The sequence below is a fragment of the Crocuta crocuta genome, unplaced genomic scaffold (genome assembly GCF_008692635.1).
Source record: "Crocuta crocuta isolate KB4526 unplaced genomic scaffold, BGI_CrCroc_1.0 scaffold41, whole genome shotgun sequence".
Lineage (NCBI taxonomy): Eukaryota > Metazoa > Chordata > Mammalia > Carnivora > Hyaenidae > Crocuta > Crocuta crocuta.
Window position 1 is genome coordinate 3,294,008 of NW_027529428.1, and position 6,756 is coordinate 3,300,763.

A 6,756-nucleotide genomic window follows, 5' to 3' on the forward strand; every position below is an offset into this window, starting at 1 on the left:
GATCCGTGCAAGGCGCGCGAGAGGTTGCACCAGCCGCCCGACTCCGCTGAGTGCCCGCCCTAGGAGCGTGGGCGGCGGGAAGGGGCAGCCCCCGCCAGCGTGGGTTCACGTTTCTGCGCCCTGGATCGGGCCCGTCTCCGCCCTCCAACCCCAGCCCGGCTCTGTTGGTCGCACTGGGAGATGTGGAGCAAATCGCTCCCCAATCCAACCACTTCTCCACCAGCCCCTCGTCTGGACCCGATGCATGCTTCAGAACCAGCAGTTACTGGGGCGCCTGGGTGGCTTAGTCGGTTAAGCGTCCGACTTTCGCTTAGGTCACGATCTCGCGGTTCGTGGGTTCCAGCCCCGCGTCGGGCTCTGTGCTGACTGCCGGCTCAGAGCCTGGAGCCTGTTTCAGTCTGTGACTCCCTCTCTCTCTGACCCTCCCCTGCTCACGCTGTCTCTCTCTCTCTCTCTCCTAGAAATAAATATTAAAAAAAAAAAAGAAAGAAAGAACCAGCAGTTACTAATCTACGAATCTTTCCAGGCGCCCCCCAGCAGCCCCGGAGACCCCAGTGGAGAGGCAGGGCTCTCAAGAATGGAACTGGCAGCGTGAAGGATGGACCCGGGGAGGGGGTGGTGGGGAATGAGGTTCTTTGCACCCTCCTAGGGGCCAGGAGCCGCTGCAGGATGATAAGATGGAGCGGCCAAAGCCGTCCTGGAGGACCACTGGCCTGGGAAACCTGGATGCCCCCCAGGCAAGTCCTTTCAAGTTGTCGATTCTCCATTTCCGTTTGTGAAAAGGGCGAGTTTGAACCTGGCATTGGCTCTCAGGTTGCGCCGGCGCTGACAAGCTGTGAGTTTAGAAACGTGAGGAGATATTAACTGCAATGCGAAACCACTAGAGAGTCAGCGCAAGCCTAGGGAGAGGCCCAGAGCCAGTCTGCAGCCCAAGCCAAGCCGGGCGCCAGGCCAGCGCTGCTCAAACTCTTCCACAGACGCATCCTTCTCAAAAGTACTCCCGTGGAGACCACGTGGTGTTCTGAAACAGGGAGGCCTCCTTCCCCACAAGAAAGACGTTTCTTTGAAGTCTGGAATTCCATTACTTTTTGAACTGTGAGGTTTGCATTCTACTCTATAATTTAACCTAGTTTCCTTGAATATAAAAAATATTTTACCAAATCTTTGAGCAAAATTGATGCTCCGGGAATACACACAAGTGCTTACCACTAGGACTTTCTGTAACACCATCCATAGGAGCAACTACCCTCGACACCCCCCCACCCCCGTTTGAAAAGGCTTGTAAGCTGACTGGGTTTTTGGCTTTTATTTGCTTTTTGTGGTGAGTATGTGGGCGGGATGAGGCTGGGGGCAGAGATCCTGCTTTGGATTTGTGAGCTGGAGGGCAAAATTTCTAGAAAGGTCACTGCCTTTCACAGCACCCTCATTTAGAAAACTGAAAAACCGAGTAAAAGGTATGAATCTCAGTCCATAAACTAAGATGTGCAAGAACTGTCACTTACCCATTATTTTGTATGACTTATCTGTAAACCCTGGCAGCCAGTCCACTGGAGGAGTGGGGGAGCTGGGCTTCCTCCTTCCTGGAGTCCCTAACCACAGGGATTTACACAGCCCTGCAGTGTGAGATGGAGAGGGAAGCACGCAGCCTTTGGGGTTCTCCATACCCCAAATTGGGCTGAGTTGCCTCAGGTGTATATGGCTGCTTCAGTCAATTAAACCACTTCTCTGTCCCACAAGGAGCACAGGAAATTTAGGTGGGGTGGGGTTGGCTATCATCCTATCCACGGACAGGCCATGAAGTCATTCCTTCTAGGACTTTGCAGTATCTGAGATGAAATTACAGGGAAGTGAGGCACACAGACCCTCTGCCCAGGGACTGCTGACCTCTGTCTCTCAATCTCAGTCTCTCTCTCTTCCACTCAACCCAAGGGAATCTCTTTTCCATTCTAGAGAGAATCCACTTCTTTCTGTTCCTTCCTCACACTCTGTGCATGAATACCTTAAGTCCACACCGCAAATTTCAGTGTTTCCGGGGCCACTCTGGAATAGAGAGGTGGTGGCGAAATTGTGGTGAATTGGAATGTGCCCACCCATTTGTGGAGGAGCTGCATAAGCCCACCGCACATTCGTTCTTTCCTTCCATGGAATAGAGGCATCACCAGGAAGTGGCTGCCCCGCCGGGCTCCTCATTCCCCAGCTCTCCTTGCTTCTAGGCAGATCGCGTGCCTGGGTCCCATCAGTGGAATGGAGCCGAGGATGTCCCTTTTAGGGGTTGGGAAATGGTGTGTTTCTGCACTTCTTTTCCCCACTCCACAGGCTGAAATCACACACTCCACAGCCCCCGGAGGTGCTGGAGACACAGAAAGGAAGGATCTCCAGACTCTGGGCTTGTTATTCACAAGCAAGAAAGTGTCTTCTTTGGCGTTGTGCCGCTGAAGTCTGTGGCTCTATTTGTCCTGGTGCCTCGTGTGATGCTAATTAATACCCCATTCTATGCAACAGCTGCAGCTTGATCCAGCGGTTATTGCCAAATGGGCAAACAAGGTCACTGGAGCTGTCTTCCCCTTGAGAAGGAAAAATCAGAAACCTAGATGTTTATGTGATGTTTACCAATTTTTAAACGTCTCTGAATTTAAATTTCAGAACACACTGTACAGATCAATATTGTGGAGGGGCCCCGCCTAGATTCCCTGCAGGCCTGATTCAGCTTGCTGGCCATCAGCTCTCCTTCTAACGACAGCTTTGTAGTATCTGTCCCATAATTCCCTCCTTCAGTGAGGAATACACTGTGCTCCCTGCTTGAATAAGAGAACGAGAACAGAAAAAAACAGAAACAAAAACACTGGGGGAAATGTAATTTAATCTCAAAATATCCTTCTTGCAGTGCAGACATATAAAGACAGCCCTGGGGGATTCCTGCATTTCAGGAGGAACCCTTCCCCTCTTACTAGGCTCTCGCTGAGTACCTTAAAAGAAGCTTCTTTATGGGACACCTGGGTGGCTTAGTTGGTTAAGCGTCCGACTTTCGCTTAGGTCATGATCTCGCGGTTTGTGGGTTCGAGCCCTGCGTCGGGCTCTGTGCTGACTGCCAGCTCAGAGCCTGGAGCCTGTTTCAGAGTCTGTGACTCCCTCTCTCTCTGACCCTCCCCTGCTCACACTGTCTCTCTCTCTCTCCTAGAAAAAAAATAAAAAACATTAAAAAAAAAAGAAGCTTCTTTATGAAAGGCGTATTTTGTAAATATCACTTTCCACAGGTGTTACTTCTTGAGCCCTTACTGTACATATGCAAATATGCCGCCATTTCCAGTCACATTGGCCATCCCATTTAGAGGGAAGGAAAAGAGGGGCGCCTGGGTGACTCAGGCAGTTGAGCATCTGACTCTTGATTTTGGCTCAGGTCATGATCTCACGGCTCATGGATTCAAGACCCAAATTAGGCCACAGAGCCTGCTTGGGATTCTCTCTCTCTCTTCTTCTCTCTCTCCCCCACTCAGGCCCATGCTCTCTCTCAAAATAGATAAATACACTTAAAAAAAACAAAAACAAAAACAAAAGACGAGAAAGAGAAGAGAACTGAACAGAAACCTGTTGGGAATGAGGGGAGACTATTTCTGTTGCCCCTTCTGTAGTTGGAGCTGAAGGTCCTTTTCTGTCATCTTTCCTAGAGGAAATAAGGCCTGGGACAAGGACTCAAACAAAAAGTCAAAATCCTATAACATTCTTCATTCTGACCCCAAAAGGTGAAAAAATTACTCATCCTGGTTACTTTATGCCCTCAATTTATTTCCTCTCCCTACTTCACTGCATTTTTAAAAATTGTGATAAAACATACATAACATAAAATTTATTGTTTTAAACATTTTTAAGGGCACGTTCAGTGGCGTTAGTACATTCAGTGTTGCACCACCATCACCACGTCCATCTCCAGGCTTCTTCATCTTCCCCAGCTGAAACGCTGACTGCTCCCATTCATCAGTCCCCATAAACCACCATTCTGCCTTCTGGTTCTATGCATGTGAATGCTCCGAGCACCTCTCACAAGGGGAACACGATGTGGGAAATAAAGGCAAACAAAAAAAATTAAATTTCCTTACAACTTAACAGGTCCTTGAGACAGGCAGAGTGACCTTCCTCTAGGAGCTCAGAGGTCTGGATGTTAACACTCGGTTAAGGGCAAAAGGTAACCTTAGCTTAACATCCTGACCTCCAGATTCCTTTAACATATACAGATTCCTTTGGAAATTTCCTTTATGTCCAATCCCCCCAAGATATATGTTAGCAACCATTCCACAAGCATATGGACCACTGATAGACATCTGAGGGGTCTCATGACTGAGGTTTTATTAGACAGGAACAAGTGACCTTTTCCTAACAACAGCTAGCCCCCTCAAGGTCCTGGAAACATTTCTTCCAAGATTCCTTAGAAACTTAGGCTATCCCTAATGCCCTCCCAACTTGAACGCATATAATCAATCGCTCCTCACAAACCCAGTGCAACTCTTTCTGCCCACAGGTCCTATCCCTGTGCTTTAATAAAACCACCGTTTTGCACCAAAGACGTCTCAAGAATTCTTTCTTGACCATTTGTGCCAAACCCCAATATTTCCACATCTGAACATACAGACTTTGTCTTTTGTGACTGGCTTAGATCACTTAACACGATGTTTTCAAGCTTCATCCATTTTCCTTTTTTTTTTTTTTAACTTTTTTAAAGTAGACTTTATTTTTAGAGCAGTTTTAGGTTCATGGGAAAATTGAGAGGAAGCTACAGAGATTTCCCATCTACCCCCAGCCCCTACACATGCCTAGATGGCTTCCCCTATTATCAGTATTTCCCACCTGAGTGGTAAATTTGTTAAGATCGATGAACCTCATTATCACCCAAAGACCAGAGTTTACATTAGGGTTCACTCTTGGTGTACATACTATGGGTTTAGACAAAGGTATAATGCTGTGTATCCACCCCGATAGCATCATACAGAGTAGTGCTGTCTATTCATCCCTCTGTCTCTCTCTCTCTCTCTTTTATTTTTTTTTTTCATTTTTTTAAAGTAATCTCTACGAGTTATGGCTCGAACTTACAACCCCAAGATCAAGAGTCACATGCTCTACTGACTGCGCCAGCCAGGCACCCTCTTTGTCTCCGTTTTTGAATGATCAGCATAGAGAGCCTTCTGTAGCAAGGTTTGCACAAGCAAAATCTCTAAGGGGGTCATTTTATTTATTTATTTTTTTTTCCCTTTGACTATTTTTTTTTTGCTGTTTTTGTTTTTTTTTTTTACAAATAGTTTATTGTCAAATTAGTTTCCACATAACACTCAGTGCTCAAAAAATATGGAACGCTTCACGAATTTGCGTGTCATCCTTGTGCAGGGGCCATGCTAATCTTCTCTGTATCGTTCCAATTTTTAGTATATGTGCTGCCGAAGCGAGCACTAAGGGGGTCATTTTAAGAGAAATGCTCTCTATGGACCACCAGGCAAAATTACACGGGGGACTGAGTACACACCACTTGTATCTCTTGACATTCTAAAAGGATTCTGGTATGGAAAAGGCATCAGGATGTTTTTAAACCTGAAAATGTACTTATTTCACTACCTTTTTTTTTTTTTTTTTTTAAAGGAAGGGAACAAACCCCTTGACACCATCTGTCTGATGTGTGGACACAGTATTCACCACACTGGGCGGGGCTGTCCCTGCTCACATAGCTGTGCAGTTTCGGATTAGCACTCTTCACCGGGACAACCTCACCTAATTCCACGTGGAAGGACGAAAATGGGCCACAGAGCACTTGTTTAATCACCCGTCCAAAGTCTACATGTGCTATTATAGAAACCATCCAGTGTCTTTTAGAATGACTTTTGTAGGGGCCCCCAGGTGGCTCAGTTGTTAAGCATCTGACTTTGGCTCTGGTCATGATCTCACAGTTTGTGAGTTCAAGCCCCATAGTGGGCTCTGTGCTGTCAGTGAAAAGCCTGCTTTGGATCCTCTGCCTCTCTCGCTCTGCCCCCCCTCCTCATGCTGTCTCTCAAAAGTGAATAAACTTTAAAACAATGTGGAATAACTTTCGTAGTGTTAGTGATCTGGTGGTGGTTTTATTTTTTCCTTTTATTTATTTATTTTTAATATTTTATTTTTAAGCCGTCTCTACACCCAACATGGGGCTCGAACCCCCCAGATCAAGAGCCACACACTACCCACTTAGCTGGCCAAGCAGCCCTCCTTTTTTTTTTTTTTTTTCCTTTTTAGGGGCCAGAGCAAATACTAAGATACAGGAAGGAGAGAGAGGAAAGCCAGGGATAATAGTGGCAGAGCCAGTACAGGAGTTGGAACTTCCTGCTTCTGACCCTTATAAATCCCCACTCCAACTCCAACTGCCTCAGACATAAACAAAGACTGTCATCTAATTTATTTGCTGGCTTACGTTTGGTACAGAAAGGCAGCAAAGATTAATAAAAAATAACAAGAATTCAAAGCTGCATAGGTGAGAGCCATTTTTGTAATCCTAGAGACGAAACGGAGGAAAGGACACACAGGCAGTGTGGCTGGAGGGAAGTGACTGGGAAATATGGGAAGCCCAGTTCAATAGATCATGGTTTATGTATGTGGTGAACAGCTATAGCCCCATTACATGGAATGTACACCAAGACTTTTTATTTTATATATTTTTAAAAAGTTTTTTTAATGTTTATTTTTGAGAGAGAGCATGAGTGGGGGAGGGGCAGAGAGCGAGAGAGAGAGACAGAAACAGAGCAA

General features: G+C 46.3%; 1 non-coding gene across 1 annotated transcript; it reads right to left on the minus strand.

Annotated features, from left to right (window-relative positions):
* Positions 1–5,328: 5,328 nt before the first annotated feature.
* Positions 5,329–5,436, minus strand: LOC144227738 (U6 spliceosomal RNA). Its single transcript, XR_013334040.1, has one exon. It is a non-coding gene; the product is annotated as a U6 spliceosomal RNA (small nuclear RNA).
* Between the last annotated feature and the right edge of the window lie 1,320 nt (positions 5,437–6,756).